This window comes from Schistocerca nitens, chromosome 6, assembly GCF_023898315.1.
Source record: "Schistocerca nitens isolate TAMUIC-IGC-003100 chromosome 6, iqSchNite1.1, whole genome shotgun sequence".
Lineage (NCBI taxonomy): Eukaryota > Metazoa > Arthropoda > Insecta > Orthoptera > Acrididae > Schistocerca > Schistocerca nitens.
In genome coordinates this window covers 343,376,559-343,394,962 of record NC_064619.1, presented here as the reverse complement: position 1 = coordinate 343,394,962, position 18,404 = coordinate 343,376,559, and the positions used below count along the sequence as shown (strand labels likewise).

Genomic DNA, 18,404 nt, shown 5'->3' with positions numbered 1-18,404 from the left:
ATTACGCCAGAGATTGCAATTGTGTGCAGCAAATGATGGCCACCACATTGAACATCTATTGGCCTGACATGTCAGGACACACTGTATTCCACTACGTAATTGAAAACGGAAACCACGTGTGTACGTGTACCTCACCCCTCATGGTAATGTACATGTGCGTCAGTGAAAAAGACCAATAAAAAGGTGTTGGCATGTGGACGTAATGTGCTGTTCCAGTCTTTTCTGTACCTAAGGTCCATCACCGTTCCCTTTGGATCCCCACGTAATTCGGTGCTCTCCGGTACACACGATCGAACAGCGGAGGAGTGGTACTCAAGTGTCAACTTTAGGTTACAATATCTCCGGATGCAATTAACATTTTACAATGCAACAAACGGCACTGATTACATATTTGTTTATATGTTCAGATGTGCTAACACAACTAACGGGGTTCCATTTAAAAAAAAAACGTAGGTTTGTGTTAAAAAACATACTTCCGTGCATTTTTTTATGGTTTGTATTAACCAATTACACTAGCCCCTCTCCTCACGTTCGGTCTGTGGAATTGATTCGTCAGTATTTGATGTGGTTTACGAAATATATCCAGCGGTAATGTTAGGTAACTCACCCTGTATTATACTAGAACTGACATGTGATTACATTTTCACACAATTTGGGTGCACAGATCATGAGAAATCAGTACCCAGAACAACCATCTCTGGCCATAATAATGGCCTTGATATGCCTGGGCATTGAGTCAAACAGAGCTTGGATGGTGTGTACAGGTACAGCTGCCGATGCAGCTTCAACATGATACCACAGTTTATCAAGAGTAGTGACTGGCGTATTGTGACGAGCCAGTTGCTCGGCCACCATTGAACAGACGTTTTCAATTGGTGAGAGATCTGGAGAATGTGCTGGCCAGGGCACCAGTTGAACATTTTCTGTATCCAGAAAGGCCCATACAGGACCTGCAACATGTGGTCGTGCACTATCCTGCAGAAATGTAGGGTTTCACAGGGATCGAATGAAGGGTACAGCCACGGGTCGTAACATATCCGAAGTGTAACGTCCACTGTTCGAAGTGCCGTCACTGACAACAAGAGGTGACTGAGACGTGTAACCAATGGCAACCCATACCATCACGCCGGGAGATATGCCAGTATGGCGATGATGAATACACGCTTCCAATGTGTGTTCACCGCGATGTCACCAAACATGGATGAAACCATCATGATGCTGTTAACAGTAGCTGGTCTCATCCGAAAAAATGACATTTTGCCATTCGTGCACCCAGGTTCGTTGTTGAGTACACCATCGCAGGCGCTCCTGTCTGTGATGCAGCATCAAGGGTAACCGCAGCCATGGCCTTCGAGCTGATAGTCCATGCTGTTGCAAATGTTGTCAAACTGTTCGTGCAGATGGTTGTTGTCTTGCAAACATCCCCATCTGTTGACTCAGGGATCGAGACGTGGCTGCACAATCAGTTACAGCCATGTGGATAAGATGCCTGTCATCTTGACTGCTAGTGATACTACAAGGCCGTTGGGATCCAGCACGGCATTCCGTATTACCCTCCTGAACCCACCGATTCCAAATTCTGCTAACAGTCATTGGATCTGTACCAACCAGAGTAGCAATGTCGCGATACGATAAACCACAATCGCAATAGGCTACAATCTGACCTTTATCAAAGTCGGAAATATGATGGTACGCATTTCTCCTCCTTACACAAGGCATCACAACAATGTTTCACCAGGAAATGCCGGTCAACTGCTGTTTGTGTATGAGAAATCTGTTGGAAACTTTCCTCATGTCAGCACATTGTAGGTGTTGCCACTGGTGCCAACCTTGTGTGAATGCTCTGAAAAGCTAATCATTTGCATATCACAGCACCTTCTTCCTGTCGGTTAAATTTTGCGTCTGTAGCACGTCATCTTCGTGGTGTAGCAATTTTAATGGCCAGTAGTGTAAGATGAAAATAATTCTATAAGATGACTAGTTTTTAGATGTTTTTGAGAGGGACAGATATGGTGTCGAAAAAAAAAAAAATGTTTGTATAAAGGCAAGGAAAATGGGCCTGCTAAATGTATGTAAAATAAATGCGAGATGTTTTTGTAGTGCCACAGAAGTTGGCAGAAATAACTTGCAGTGGATTTAATAATGTTGTACTAATCCTAATGAATGTGATAACATAAATTTGTGTAAAGTAATAAAAGTTTGAATAGCAACTGTTGTGTAATAATTTTGCTGAATGTGGGAGAAAAATTACAAATTTGGGACTCTTAATGGATAATGACTTCTCTTGTAAACTTGTAAAAAATGAATTTATCACGAATATGATGCCTCATTTGAATATCTATAATGTTTGCATTACCTGAAGTTGTCATGTTGAAAAGAAATTGTTTTTGTTACTAAATGCTAATACATGTTTGTAAGTTTCACATTCAAAATAATGAAATATATTGTACAAAATGTGTAAACTACCAGATGTAACAAAATAAGGACTGCCAGGAAATGTACTACTGGACAGTAATTAAAAAAAAAGGGGTGGGGGGGGGGTCAACCCCAACTGAAATACATCCAGGATGGGCAGTGAGTTAAGTCAAAATAAATAGATTCCTGGGCTGCCAAAAACTACTACAGGCAGTGAAGTAACTTAAGAAAATTAGCATGGGGACCAAAAATAACTGTAGGTTTTCCAGTGTAGTTAACAAAAATGGGCTGTCTATTTTAAATTGATGAGAGTGAAAAACAATACTAGGTTCATGATAAATGTTTTTCTTTAACTATGTGATTAACAAAAACTTGGTTTGCTGCTAATGAAGTGTACAGTGTATGATGGTTTTGTGTGACTCTTTTTGTATATATTGGCATATTTCGAGATAATTTTTTTTTTTTGAGTATTCAACGTTCTCTGAATAGTGTAAAATGTTCTGTGCTTTTGTTAATGTACGTTCTTGTATGTGCATATATGCTTCTCTCTAGAATGCTATACCATTTTTCCAAGTTATGTAGGTTATATTGTATACTGTTCTGTAGAGTAAGGATGAATGGGACTACATATACATGAAATGAATATGTTTGCTAATGTCTTGTTCTTATTTTTTCATAGAATGAGACTGGATTATCATCTGCGCATGTAGAAATGAACAATTCTGCATGTGTCTAGTTTTGAGAATGCTGTGTATAAAGTGTTTGAATTATTTGTGTGTTTATTGTATGCTCATAATATGTTGTTTTTTTTTTTTTTTTACCCAACTGAAGTTGGATGGATAAATTTTTTTTGACAGCCGACACCGTTTAAGTGTTATGGATGTTCCCTTGATGTATCCCTGATGGGAAACCTAAATGAAACATGGGGCTTGTGTAACACCATAATTAATTTTGTAAATATTTTGTAATGATTAATTCTGTTTAATGTCAAGTATGTATTTTTTTTACTATGTAATGTCTTTGGCCTACTGTAATGAAGTGAAAAGTTGTGTAAAATGTTTTCTGTTTACCATTTAAATTCTTTGTATTAATTGGAGGAAAATGTTATATAATTATGTGGCTTTTGTGTCTACATGTTAATGTATTTAAATATTAGGATTTTTTAAAAAGATCTTTGTTTACAACTACGTACAAGCTGGTTCATACCTAGGGACTTGCATTGTATAAAATGAAAAGCAACAGTATTTCCCATTTGTAACGGGAAGTGTGTTGGCTCGCACCAAAATGTGCTTGGTGCAGGCTAATAGGTTGATGTGGCACTCAGTCTGGGCACTCAGTGAGAGGGCACAGTAAGTCGGCAGCTAGCTACTGGATAGTTTAGGTCTGAACAGCAATAGAGTGAGCTGTGTAGGTGCCAGGTGAGACTTCCAGTACCTGGATGTAATAGGGAAACGCCTCAGATGTGTGTACGGCTATAAAATGGTGCTCTATAAATGAAAAAAGCTCTAATATTGGAAATGTCGTCGCCAAGAAGAAGATAATAGAGCCAATTACATCTAGAGGAGAGACCAGGTAGCAACCATGTACTCGCCACCAATACTGCACCATCACTTCAGCAAAATATAAGGGGTCAGATTTTTGTCAAAGTATGAACCAGTACATTTAAATGTTGTTTAATTTGAAATGATAACGCAAATTATTTTAAACTGTGTGTCCAACCCTTGAATTGTTTCCTCTTATCATATCTCTTAGGATCCAATCCACATAATTACTAACATCGAAGTATCCTGTATGTGAAAAACGATTGAAAACAAGTGATTGTTGGGGTTGCTTAATTCTGAATGCAACAAGATGAATAGAAATACTGTGGGTTTCATTGAAATCAAGGGAGGTAGTTAGTATTGCATTTATGAAAACCTCCATAATGTTTCATATGTTTCTTAATTCGAAGTATTTGTGCTTCAAAGATTAACTGCATTTAATTCTGTCAGTGAAAATTACTGGTTGTGCTAATAACGAAAGGAAGCACGTTATTTTGTGGATGGTTAGAGTAAAATGCATTTAAAGTCATACTTAAGAACCTGGCTTTAACTGTTTTAAAAGTTCTGCGAGGTGAGTGAAATTTGAATAAAAGAATAATACCAAAATTTGCCACATCACAAATTGTCTCAGAAAGTGTATGTAGTTTGCTTTAGCGTAATTAACAGTTTAAGAGTTCCCAATTTAGAGTGGCTTAAAATAAATAAACCTACTTGAATAATGAATATATTAATTGCAGTTGAAGTAAATTTTGTGTGCTTTGTGTAGTAAAAATTGGAAAGACAGTTTGAGGGCCCCACCTATGTCTTTACCCATAAAAGATAAAGTTACAGTAATTACTTTTATTCATAAAAATAGAAATAAGATTGCTTTATATTGAGTGTAAAAATACTGTTGCCAGTGACTTTTAATTATATTTGTACTACATGAAAAGTAACTATTGAAACAGGACCATGTACATGTCCATTTTTGGTTTAGTAGTATCTTTCACAACAATTGATGATGAGATAATTTATATATGACAAAGTATTACCGTTGAGAAGAGATAAAGTGTCCATTGTTCCTGTGAGAGCTTGCACATACTATTTATGACTGCTAGTATTCACTGTATCACTATCTTATTATAGTAGAGTTTCATTGCACATCTCTGGGAAAGAAGTAATGGAAGCTTTCCTTTACCAGAATTCAAGTGAGAACAATATGCCTCGTTTTAGAAGAAGATATAGACGTTCGCGTTTAACTGTTTATAAGGCCTTAGACGATTTGGAGGTCAAAGTTGCTAACAAACATTGTTTCATATTACTATGCCTACTCAGGCTGGTGACCATATTTTATTTCATTTAAGTAACCTTGGTTGCTTAAAACATTTTTCCAAATTTCAATCTTTAGCTTTCTGGTTTCTACTGTTATATTAAATTCAGGTTCAATAATCCAAATCCATTAGGTAACTCACGGTCAATTTTACTTAAATCCTCCCAGAGGGTAACATTTACTGCATTGTAATACCATATTTGGTGATACACGTTGTTGTTGTTGTTGTTGTGGTCTTCAGTCCTGAGACTGGTTTGATGCAGCTCTCCATGCTACTCTATCCTGTGCAAGCTTCTTCATCTCCCAGTACCTACTGCAACCTACATCCTTCTGAATCTGCTTAGTGTATTGATCTCTTGGTCTCCCTCTACAATTTTTATCCTCCACGCTGCCCTCCAATGCTAAATTTGTGATCCCTTGATGCCTCAAAACATGTCCTACCAACCAATCCCTTCTTCTAGTCAAGTTGTGCCACAAACTTCTCTTCTCCCCAATTCTATTCAATACCTCCTCATTAGTTATGTGATCTACCCACCTTATCTTCAGCATTCTTCTGTAGCACCACATTTCGAAAGCTTCTATTCTCTTCTTGTCCAAACTGGTTATTGTCCATGTTTCACTTCCATACATGGCTACACTCCATACAAATACTTTCAGAAACGACTTCCTGACACTTAAATCTATACTCGATGTTAACAAATTTATCTTCTTCAGAAACGATTTCCTTGCCATTGCCAGTCTACATTTTATATCCTCTCTACTTCGACCATGATCAGTTATTTTACTCCCTAAATAGCAAAACTCCTTTACTACTTTAAGTGTCTCATTTCCTAATCTAATCCCCTCAGCATCACCCGATTTAATTTGACTACATTCCATTATCCTCGTTTTGCTTTTGTTGATGTTCATCTTATATCCTCCTTTCAAGGCACTGTCCATTCCGTTCAACGGCTCTTCCAAGTCCTTTGCTGTCTCTGACAGAATTACAATGTCATCGGCGAACCTCAAAGTTTTTACTTCTTCTCCATGGATTTTAATACCTACTCCGAATTTTTCTTTTGTTTCCTTTACTGCTTGCTCAATATACAGATTGAATAACATCAGGGAGAGGTTACAACCCTGTCTTACTCCTTTCCCAACCACTGCTTCCCTTTCATGCCCCTCGACTCTTATAACTGCCATCTGGTTTCTGTACAAATTGTAAATAGCCTTTCGCTCCCCGTATTTTACCCCTGCCACCTTCAGAATTTGAAAGAGAGTATTCCAGTTAACGTTGTCAAAAGCTTTCTCTAAGTCTACAAATGCTAGAAACGTAGATTTGCCTTTTCTTAATCTTTCTTCTAAGATAAGTCGTAAGGTTAGTATTGCCTCACGTGTTCCAACATTTCTACAGAATCCAAACTGATCTTCCCCGAGGTCCGCTTCTACTAGTTTTTCCATTCGTCTGTAAAGAATTCGCGTTAGTATTTTGCAGCTGTGACTTATTAAACTGATAGTTCGGTAATTTTCACATCTGTCAACACCTGCTTTCTTTGAAATTGGAATTATTATATTCTTCTTGAATTCTGTGGGTATTTCGCCTGTCTCATACATCTTGCTCACGAGATGGTAGAGTTTTGTCATGACTGGCTCTCCCAAGGCCATCAGTAGTTCTAATGGAATGTTGTCTACTCCCGGGGCCTTGTTTCGACTAAGGTCTTTCAGTGCTCTGTCAAACTCTTCACGCAGTATCTTATCTCCCATTTCATCTTCATCTACATCCTCTTCCATTTCCATAATATTGTCCTCAAGTACATCGCCCTTGTATAAACCCTCTATATACTCCTTCCACCTTTCTGCCTTCCCTTCTTTGCTTAGAACTGGGTTGCCATCTGAGCTCTTGATATTCATACAAGTGGTTCTCTTCTCTCCAAACATCTCTTTAATTTTCCTGTAGGCAGTATCTATCTTACCCCTAGTGAGGCAAGCCTCTACATCCTTATATTTGTCCTCTAGCCATCCCTGCTTAGCCATTTTGCACTTCCTGTCGATCTCATTTTTGAGACGTTTGTATTCCTTTTTGCCTGCTTCATTTACTGCATTTTTATATTTTCTCCTTTCATCAATTAAATTCAATATTTCTTCTGTTACCCAAGGATTTCTATTAGCCCTCGTTTTTTTACCTACTTGATCCTCTGCTGCCTTCACACTACTTCATCCTTTAGAGCTACCAATTCTTCTTCTACTGTATTTCCTTCCCCCATTCTTGTCAATTGTTCCCTTATGCTCTCCCTGAAACTCTCTACAACCTCTGGTTCTTTCAGTTTATCCAGGTCCCATCTCCTTAAATTCCCACCTTTTTGCAGTTTCTTCAGTTTCAATCTGCAGTTCATAACCAATATATTGTGGTCAGAATCCACATCTGCCCCTGGAAATGTCTTACAATTTAAAACCTGGTTCCTAAATCGCTGTCTTACCATTATATAATCTATCTGATACCTTTTAGTATCTCCAGGATTCTTCCAGGTATACAACCTTCTTTTATGATTCTTGAATCAAGTGTTAGCTACGATTAAGTTATGCTCTGTGCAAAATTCTACAAGGCAGCTTCCTCTTTCATTTCTTCCCCCCAATCCATATTCACCTACTATGTTTCCTTCTCTCCCTTTTCCTACTGACGAATTCCAGTCACCCATGACTATTAAATTTTCATCTCCCTTCACTACCTGAATAATTTCTTTTATCTCGTCATACATTTCATCAATTTCTTCATCATCTGCAGAGCTAGTTGGCATATAAACTTGTACTACTGTAGTAGGCGTGGGCTTCGTATCTATCTTGGCCACAATAATGCGTTCACTATGCTGTTTGTAGTAGCTAACCCGCACTCCTATTTTTTTATTCATTATTAAACCTACTCCTGCATTACCCCTATTTGATTTTGTATTTATAACCCTGTAATCACCTGACCAAAAGTCTTGTTCCTCCTGCCACCGAACTTCACTAATTCCCACTATATCTAACTTTAACCTATCCATTTCCCTTTTTAAATTTTCTAACCTACCTGCCTGATTAAGGGATCTGACATTCCACGCTCCGATCCGTAGAACGCCAGTTTTCTTTCTCCTGATAACGACGTCCTCTTGAGTAGTCCCCGCCCGGAGATCCGAATGGGGGACTATTTTACCTCCGGAATATTTTATCCAAGATGGCGCCATCATCATTTAATCATACAGTAAAGCTGCATGTCCTCGGGAAAAATTACGGCTGTAGTTTCCCCTTGCTTTCAGCCGTTCGCAGTGCCAGCACAGCAAGGCCGTCTTGGTTAATGTTACAAGGCCAGATCATCAATCATCCACATTGTATGTTGATATAATATGCGATGCAGTATAGTGTTATAACCTGACAAGAGAAAATTGATGTTTGATGTTAACTTTGAATCCACAATGACCTTAAATGAGAAAGAAGCATTAGTATCAATGAAGCAAGTCGTTACAAAGTTCTTAGGACATAAAAAGACCCAGAATTTGTTTCTATAATAGCCACAATGTTAAAGAAGTTTACAACTTTAGGATGTTTAATGACCCTGAAAGTTCTCTTTTTGAACAGTCACCTCGGTTACTACCCGGACAATATGGGAGATGTTAGTGAGTAGAAAGGAGAGCATTTTCACCAGGACATCAAAGCGATGGAAAAACGCTACCAAGGCCGCTGGAACACCAACATGATGGGGGACTACTGTTGGTCATTTCACCGAGAAGTTCAGCAAGCGACTCATCATAGAAAAAGTTACACAAGAAGCTCAATGAAAAATGAGAAAGAAAATACAAACCAATTACAGTTGACAAGTGAAACCTCATTGTTTCAAATAGTTTACTGTAAATACAAACCATGCTTATGTTGTAACAAAGCGTTTCATTAATTTCCCCATTTACCATATAGCATAGGATTTTTATACTATATAATAAAAAGCATATTGCTCGAAAGCTATGGGTGATACAAAAAGAAATTAGGCTAGATTTGTATTCAGCTCATTAAAATCTATAAAGATCAGCTATCAAAGTAGAAAAAGGTTTTCAAAAATTTTGTTGTTGGCCTCGGCCATTAATGAGGAGGTATGGAATCAAATTGGGGAGAAAAGGAATTTGTGGCACAACTTGATGGTTGATAAGCACATCCTTTAACATCAGGAACTATCAATATGGTAGTGGAAGGGAGAGGGGGTGTGGGAGGGGCAGCGGGAGGGAGAGGGGGAGAGAGATAGATTTTGTGTGTGTGTGTGTGTGTGTGTGTGTGTGTGTGTAGGTGCGCGCTTGGTTTTTGGGGGGGTGCCAGGCTAAAATTGTAGAGGGATACTGAGGCTCAGTACGGTGGGCAGGTTCGAATGGACATAGGTTGCAGTAATTATGCAGCAGAAAAGAAATAGTACATTCAGGAAGAGACTCCTTATTTATGGGCAAATTGTTTCAGAGCTTGCTGGTGCTTCAGGCATTCATTTCCCGCTGAATCATTTTCTAATGGCTGTTAAGCGCCAGTTTATATTGCGCAAGGCTGACACTGCTATACAAATTCTGGTTCAGTAGTGAAACATGTTTTTAGGCACCAGTGAGTGTGAAAAAAGCGAGGAATCTCATTGTCATATTGTCATCAACACAAGAACTCCACTGCCCAACACAGCAGCATATACTGTCCACTCCATAAAATGCGATTTATGATGTAAAACATGTTTGATGCACAACGTCAGTTAATAGTCCTCAGTTAGACAGTTCTCATCCAATGTCACGACCTTACAAACTATGGCATCATAACCATATAACATGTAATACAGTAAGATTGTGATTATTATGTATATTATTGTCCGTTACCTAAAGTTTAAATTATAATGTTAAAAACGTGTTTGTTGCAGAACAGAAATGAAAAGTGTTCACTTTAACAGTTCCTCAGTCAATGACATCGCCTAACAAACTTAAGTGTTTCAACCATTTAACCTGTAAAATTGTGTACTAAAATTATTGATTATGCTTAATGTGTAATTATTTATTATACTTAATATTGTCCATTTGGTATTTATTTTTATTTATTTTAAAGTGTAATGTTAATGTTAAGAATCAAGTTCATGCACAATACTAAGTGTATTGTATGTTTGCTTATAATGTTTGGTTACGTAAGAACTAGTGCCCCTTCCAGATGTTTGTCAGTTGTTTCCTGAAGATGGCTCAGTAAAATGTAAACTAGTTTGAAATAAACAAAAACAGTGTTTTTGTTATTCAACCTTAAATGTTGAACTGTCCTACTAAGATGTAACAGAAGAATCCATAAATAGTCTCAGTTTTATCTACATTTAACCCAAGGGGAGCAAATAATAGTTTTGCTAATGCTGTATAGATCAACTTGGTAGTAATTTAGATTTGATAGTAATAAGGATTGATTAGTGAAGATATGACAAGGTATCTAGGAATAGCTTGCACTGAAAAGGGAAGTAGAGGGGATAAAATGCAGGCTTGGACATAGATCAGAATATGCAAATGACATTTCAGAGGATGTTGAGGCCAACTGAAGGGTGCAATTCGAACAATCTGCTTTGATCCATGACTTAACTGTGTTGTGTGATGTCATGGTGGCAGATCGTATTTGATGGCATGCTGCAGAATTTGTTGGTGATCCCTTGTGAGTCATTTGACATCGTGGATAGTGTCTGTCAGGTTGGTACTGGAAGAGTTTGTGGTCGTTCGCTTGTGAAGTACTTTGAGATTGGGTGATGATGCACATTGTCACCAATTTCGCTGTTTTTCTTGTTGATGTTTGGTAACTGTGTTGAACTGTGATTAACAGGTATTGCAGACACAGTTTACCATTGTTGGTTTGGTTAGTTTTTTTGTATATGTTATGTGAGTTTTGGTTTGTTGTACTGTGGGCCTTGTTTTAGACAGCTAGGGCAAGTGAACGTTTGGGTAATAGATTTGACGATTTGGGTGTGTTGCTTTTTAGTACTGCAGGCTTCTTTCTCATTACCAAATAGATCAAATGAATTTTGTAGCACCAGGTTTTTGAGTTGTGATGGAATTATTACTACTGAGGGTTTCTTTTGAGCTACTGAATGTTTTCATATATTCAGTCTGTCTTGGCCCCAAAGATCCTACTTAGTGTGGTTGTCATTATAGTTTCATTTTATTGCTGGAGTTAAATATTGTGCGCGTTATTTATGATTGTTCGCAATCTTAATGAGTGACATCATGGTTGTCATATTATTTACGCTTGAAATACGGGCGTCCACAATCCTGATGTAAATGTCGTGTGACTAGGGGCTCCTGTCGGGTAGACTGTTTGCCGTGTGCAAGTCTTTTGATTTGACGCCACTTCAGCGACTATCGCGTCGATGGGGATGAAATGATGATGATTAGGAAAACACAACACACATTCCCTGAGCGGAGAAAATCTCCGACCAAGCCGAGAATCGAACCCGAGCCCTTAGGATTGACATTCTATCATGTTAACCATTCAGCTACCGGGGGCGGACACCATCCTGATGACATCATGGGTCAAAACAGACATGTGTATTCACTATTTTCAGTTTTGCCAGATGGTGACTATGACAGGTATGCTAATATGGAAACACTGATAGAGGACAAGAAGAAATTGTGGATGGCAGCCTACCAATCTATTAAAGAAATGCATGAGACAATACAGTACAGTGGAAGGCAGGAGCTGATCTTCGAAATGAGAAACTGATTTTGAATAGCGTCAGTCTTATGTTAAGACCTGAGTTATAGAAGCACATGTTAACCCCACTAAGTAACTACGTACTGTAGTTTAAGGTGGTAGCCTACTGAGTAACGAGCAGGACACTTATATTCAGTATTTCAGCAATAAGTGCAATGAGTCATTTGCGTTGGTCAAGGATTCTTAGAGATATAGTGGAAACAGAACACAAAGTTCAAGAGAAAGAAGAGCAATCAGGGTTTAGATAATGTGTTCCATTTGAAGCAAGTAAGAGAGGAAAGATCAAACACCAACCAAGAAAGCCATCTTTTGTTTGTAGATCTTCATACAGTACCTAACCAAATACTCTGCAAAGGGCGGGTCAACTGAAGTGTCCGATTCCACCCGTCGGCTTTTACCCATGACGTAAGGTGGTTGTGATGTGTGATGTCACGACAGCGCGGAGTTTAGTTCGTGAGAGTGGCGTGTTTGTAGGTGTTGTTTTGATGTGATCGGTGGAGCTCTCTGGTGGTGTGTTTATGTGCTGTGTGACGTTTTTGGTTTAGTTTGCGTGTGTGGCGTGTCTATAGGTGGTGTATTGTTGCGGTTGGTGGTTCTCTCTGGTGGTGTGTTTATGGGTAGCGTGTTATGTGGCATATGGGGTTCACTTGCGTGGTAGCATTGCACGTGTGTGGTATCGGTAGTAACTGTGCTTTCAGTGGAATATTTTTCAGTGAGTTAACGATTTCGGTTTTGTTATGTCAACGTTATTGCAGTTTTTTTTCTGTTCAATGTGTGTGAATTTTGGTAAATTGCTTTGTTTATTCCTTTAGTAGGTATGTATATGACCGACAAGGGCAACAGTTTTTGGCTGTAGGGGATGATGGGGGACAGTGGGTTGTCTCTAGTAAAATTTCTTCAGCTATTCGTCCTGTTGGTGAAGTCGTGAAGTGTTCAGTGTGTCATGAAGAAATGATGCTTACTATACTTCCGGCATCTTTGACCAGGAACAGCTATACGTGGAGATGTCGTAAGGTAGGTCATCGGAAGTGTTCAATTGCAAATTTTTTTTTGTTTTTTGTTTTTTTTTTTTTGCGGTGGGATTAAGTGTGGTGATGGTGAAAGTTTTGAGTAGTGTGGTATAGATAGTTGCTGTTGACCTATGTAGGTCAAGGGAAGTGATAGATTCCAGTGGATTTTCTGTGTAGTGGAATTTGGGAAGGTTGTGGTGTCTTGTTATTTGAGTGTTTTCTGTCGTTTGGTGTAGTGGCGTGTGTTTATATTTAGTTTGTCCCCACACAAAACACCCCAATTTCCCACATTTGTCCCGTTAGTTTAATTAGGTTTTTGTGGAAGATGTGTGTGTTGGTTTTTCGATGTACTTTCGTGTTTGTTGTCATGTTTACATAATGACGTCATATGCACCATACTGAAGTTGTAGTGGATGGTCATTTCCGCCATATTTGTGAGGTCATGGGTCAAAGCAGACAGGTGGAATCAGACGCTTCCGTATTTCCCAAAGGGCTACAGGACTCAAATATCAATCAAACTTTAACATGTGCTCTCCAAAATTTGTATAATGGTTCAACATCAGGAATAAAACCTATTCATAGAACTATCTCCAAAGTTTCCTGTCACTAAGGGTTTGTATCAAGGCTATCATGTACCATCTATCCTGTTTAGAATATAAACAGTAAAATCTATGAAGTAATGCAGAGAAATCATTACAGGTATGTGTGAAACCTGCTAGTATAAACTGAAATGCACAGACAATCAAGTCATGATTGACAACAAAAAGGTCATCAAGAATTATGGCATGAAAACTACAACTAGAGGTAAAGTATAAACAATGGAGCTTGGAGCTTAACATCAAGAGAACAAAATATCTTCCAACAGAGGCAGAACTATCCAGCATGAAAACAAGATACAGAGGAAAATGTGGCTCACAGTAGTTACACATATCTAGGAACAGAATTTGATACCACCTTTAAAGATGATGATGAAATTAAAAAATGAATAACTCAAGCTAGAACACTGATTTCTTGTTTAAACAGAATCTTCTTGAGTAGCAAAACAGGAAAGAAACAGAAACACATTATCCACTGAACTATAATTAAAAGTTGCTTGTTACATGGTGCACAGACATGAAGAGTTACATCTAGAAAGTGGCGATTAATTCGGAGGCCACTGAAATAGATGTGTTCGTATGATCACTGGGAACATCCAGAACCAAGAAAATACGTAATGAAGAGTTCGATTATGGATGGATGCAGAAGGGTCTTTCAAACATGATATAGAATCTAAACAATTAATATACTGTGGCCTTGCCCTATCAATTTAAGAGATCAATGGCATAATAAACAATCATGGAGACTACGCATCAGATAATGCTGGAAGGTGTCCTAAAACTAATATATTATCATTTGCTTACTGTAGGCAAGTATGAACTTAAATCTTCTGCTCTATAAACACATTCAGGTAATTTCAGCGCACAAGTGCAGACATTAGATAGCTGGTACATTCAATGAGAGGATTTGACTTACAATAAAATAACATCCTGCATAGTCTAACAGTAAATATGAGTTCAAATCAATCTAGCTTGAAGCCTCAAACTGACTTTCCTGTTCGACAAAGAGATCAACGTGAACACAAGCATTGGGACATTCGGAAAACTGAAAAAAATTATAGGACGTGGATAAAAACATGTAAGCCTACACTTCACCACGCTACAAACTTTTTTGTTGCAAAGATTGAAAGACATTCAAGCTGTTACCATATTTTTATGAGCATGTCAGGTATGAAGCTGAACAGAACAAGGGCCATTCCTCGACTTGGTTTCAGATGAAGCACAGTTTAAACAGAGTTTGAAAGACTTTTTGATAGACAACTCCTTCTACTCTCTAGATGAATATCTCAATAGACTGTTACGCCAATTCAAGTAAAAATGTCCATTAGACTTCAGTTTTGACAGCACATGGTCACAACAGTCAAAATTTGGTATTTTGTGCATGATAAATTTATTAATAGTGCATAACAATGTTTCATTCTGTAAATATTAGATGTTCCAGTTTACCCCATCATATTTACCTATTTCAACAATCTCCTAACAAATGATCATGGTAGTATTATATTAAAATGTTTTATGTTATACTTTCTGACACGTTCCTCATACACGAGCATCATCTCATTTTTTGGGCCTATGGAACGAAAACTGAATCTGAATAGGGTGGTCCACAGGCAAACATCAATTTCGCGCGCGTATATGTATGAGACACAACCAATTAAATTTTCTGCAACATTTCAACTCCTCCCCATCTCTTTTCCACGAGTAAACTTCATATGATGGTCGCTGCATACTATACAGAATCAACAGGGCCTTCAACTTCAGTGTAGGCAGTTTGTTGCCTATAACGCTTGTACCTTTCGTCAATTTCATGTAGGGCCTACTTATATTTGGGAGTACAGTCTTAACAGTTCCCCCTGTTCCATTAGCAACGGGTAGTCGGCTACCGAACTTTTCTCTGTCGGAAAAGCATTTTTAAATAAAACAATATACGTAATGGAAAATAACGGTCTAGTGTTACATATGTTAGTGACTATCATTACTAATCGCTATATCTTTAACAGAAGAGTGGAACCCTGATTCGCTTTGTGTTGAAGGCATTTAAATGACAACCATATAATTTAACTTCAAATACAGACGAAAATACATACAATACTTATGCTTAAAATTACACAGAATGAGACACAGCTCCTTAACATACTTGTACGAATGATCTCATTGTCTCTCTTGTCTTGTCTCCAGTTAAAGCACTGTTTTTGTTGATTTACAGTGAGAACACCGTGTGTGGTTAACCCTCGGAAGATGCATTATAGTTCTGCTGTCGTAAACTCTCTAAGAGGTACAAATCTATTCTCGAGATAACACGCATAATTATTAGCACGTGCCATGGTTTCGCCAGCATTACACATTTGTTACAATATACATTCGAAAACTACAGCACATAATACATCTACATTTCAAAACATTTTCATACTCCCTCCATCCCACTATCACCGATGCTCGATGCTGTCAGATCGAGATATCGACTAGAGATTCCAATTAAATTATATCGTTCAACGACAAAAATTGCAAGATACAGATACTGAGGAATTTAGATATCATCGAGTTATTTTCCGTGATAACACTCTTTTTTTCTGTGTTGTGGGCGCCAGTGTTTCTGGTGTGCTGCACGCTATCGACTCTGCTCTCGCCCTGGTTACAACTTCGGCAGAGGCAAACTGACAGGCGACACCAGAGGTCAGGCTAGACGTTAAAAAAAGGCTATTGAGAGGCGGATGAGGAGCGAGCATCGTACTTGAGAGGGTTGTTTACTCTGCTAGTATGAGTTGCTGAAGGTACATTGTGTGGGACCTGTTGGCAGGCTGCAGTAAAAAGCCGAACACAGTCTTGATAGGGGGCGGCTCCTTGAAGAAGAAGCTGTTGGGCACTATAGATACAACACGGAAGGGATGTGTGCAGCCGTTGTAATTGTGGAAAGATTGAGCCGGTCAGTGGAAGGCGATCAACTTCTTTCTTCCGTGAGAATATCCCCCATTCATGGCCACAAAATTGGCTTTTGTGCTTTCCTGACCTAGTACCAACTATTAATAATTAGCTAGACATTTCAGACTTGTGATTTACATTTTTTTACTGTGTTAGGGACAAGCGTAATATTTTTGTCTCCGCGTGAGGCTTGATTGGCTGGTAAAGCGAGCCCACGTTTGGAATCATTGTACTCTCTCGAGCTTTTAGATCAGTATGGTCCAAAAGTTTTGTGTTTCATGGCTTATGGGGTAATGTTCCGTTCTGTGTGTGTTGCAGTGGTAGCCTGTGTAAATAATTAGTGAGTTACTGTTTTGTACTTCATGGGTTTTTCATTACTGCCGTGTCGTTGTGACTGTTGTGTATGGGTAAGAATGCTTGCAGTGTAATATGGTATTTGTGTCTGAGCCGTGCCGGCTCGTATCGATTGATCGATCGTGTCGGCATGGTGTGATCTTTGGGCTCGGCCGTTTGACGTGCCTTTTGGCCGCGGCGGTCGTGGGGGGTTAGAAAGGGGACAGCCGGAGAGCCTGGAGGCGCGTGAGAATCGGAGGCGAGCGTGGTTGAGCAGGCCGGGGCACGACGCAGAGGTAGTGGTGTGTTTGACACGTTTGCAAGACCGAACCTGGCTTGTAGTGTGGGAACTGGAGTCGGCCCATTACCCGAATCGAGTCGTGCGGCCCTGATTTGGATCTGTAAAGGATTTTATAAAAGATTTGGTGAGAATTGCTTGTCATGTTTTTGGTGCGCATATTATACTGATCCTTGCTTCCCAAATATCGGCACCATGACTGGAAACTGTTGTCTTGCCAACAGGAAGGTCCCCTCTATTTAGTGCTGCTTAAGTAAACACATGTTATTGTGTTTGGTTAAAGGTTTATCTGAATTTTGTGATGAGATACAGTCCGAGTAAGCAAGGTGCATTAATTGGTACTATTGCTGTTTGGAGTGACGGACAGCATAAGCCAGTAAGGTGAAACTGTAATATTTTTCCTGGTACAGTGAGCCGTGTGGATGTTGTTATAGTTGGTTCAAAGCACAGGCTTAACATTGAATCTGTACGTTCTGTGTTATCTATTTGCATTACTTGTTCACTCGTAAACTGTGAAATGGTAGCCTTACTTGACTGTTTTAGTTTATCAGTAACCTGTTAAGGGGTAATTTAAATGAGCTCCCCAGTTTCAGTGAGCATATGTTAACCTACTAGTGTAGTTTAAATTTCTAAGCTGACTTGGTATTATGCTATTCGCCCTCGTCCTTTAAGGCTATGTTGAAAGGGTACAGTACCATCCGACATTGAAAATAGGTACAACATTCTTCGTTATTCTTGTCAGTACAACATATTTTTTCTAATAATAACTCAATTTCAATTAATACAGCAAAGCCGGATACCAGTGTGGGAAAGTATGACAATTTCTTTATTTAATTGATCACATGTGCACTCCCACAAAGTAAATCCCTACATCCAGTTTGGTGAGATCTGTTAAATGAATGAATGTATGGTGATCTGCTAACCGCAGATAGTGAATGTGAATATATGATCATCTTTGAGACGATCCTTTGGTCACCTTTGGTGGAACCAAAGAGATGAAACTTACCGGAGCTTTGAGCGCCTGAAATGTGGCTGACCAATACGGTAGCATGGTCTTCCCCCACCTTGACAGAGGTGCGAGATGACCTGAAGAATGGCCATGTTTCAGCACTCTGCCGCTGGATCTAGTGTTGGTAAGACCTGTCTTAGGTGTGCTCCGTAAAGACAAAAGAGTGGAGACATGGTATGCGTCTGAAATACTTAAGAGTAGTTTAGAATAATAATTTTTCTATTTCAGGAACTTTTGTGGGGAGAATTAAATGTCAGGCAGGTAATATTAAGGGG

General features: G+C 38.9%; 1 protein-coding gene across 1 annotated transcript in view; it reads right to left on the bottom strand.

The window, feature by feature from the left end:
* Positions 1-15,988, bottom strand: part of LOC126262794 (ribitol-5-phosphate transferase FKTN-like) — a 119,482-nt gene extending 103,494 nt beyond the window's left edge. The window contains exon 1 of the mRNA XM_049959616.1: positions 15,708-15,988. The gene's annotated coding sequence lies outside the window, so the exon portion shown is untranslated. The remainder of the gene's footprint in view (positions 1-15,707) is intronic.
* Positions 15,989-18,404: the final 2,416 nt, after the last annotated feature.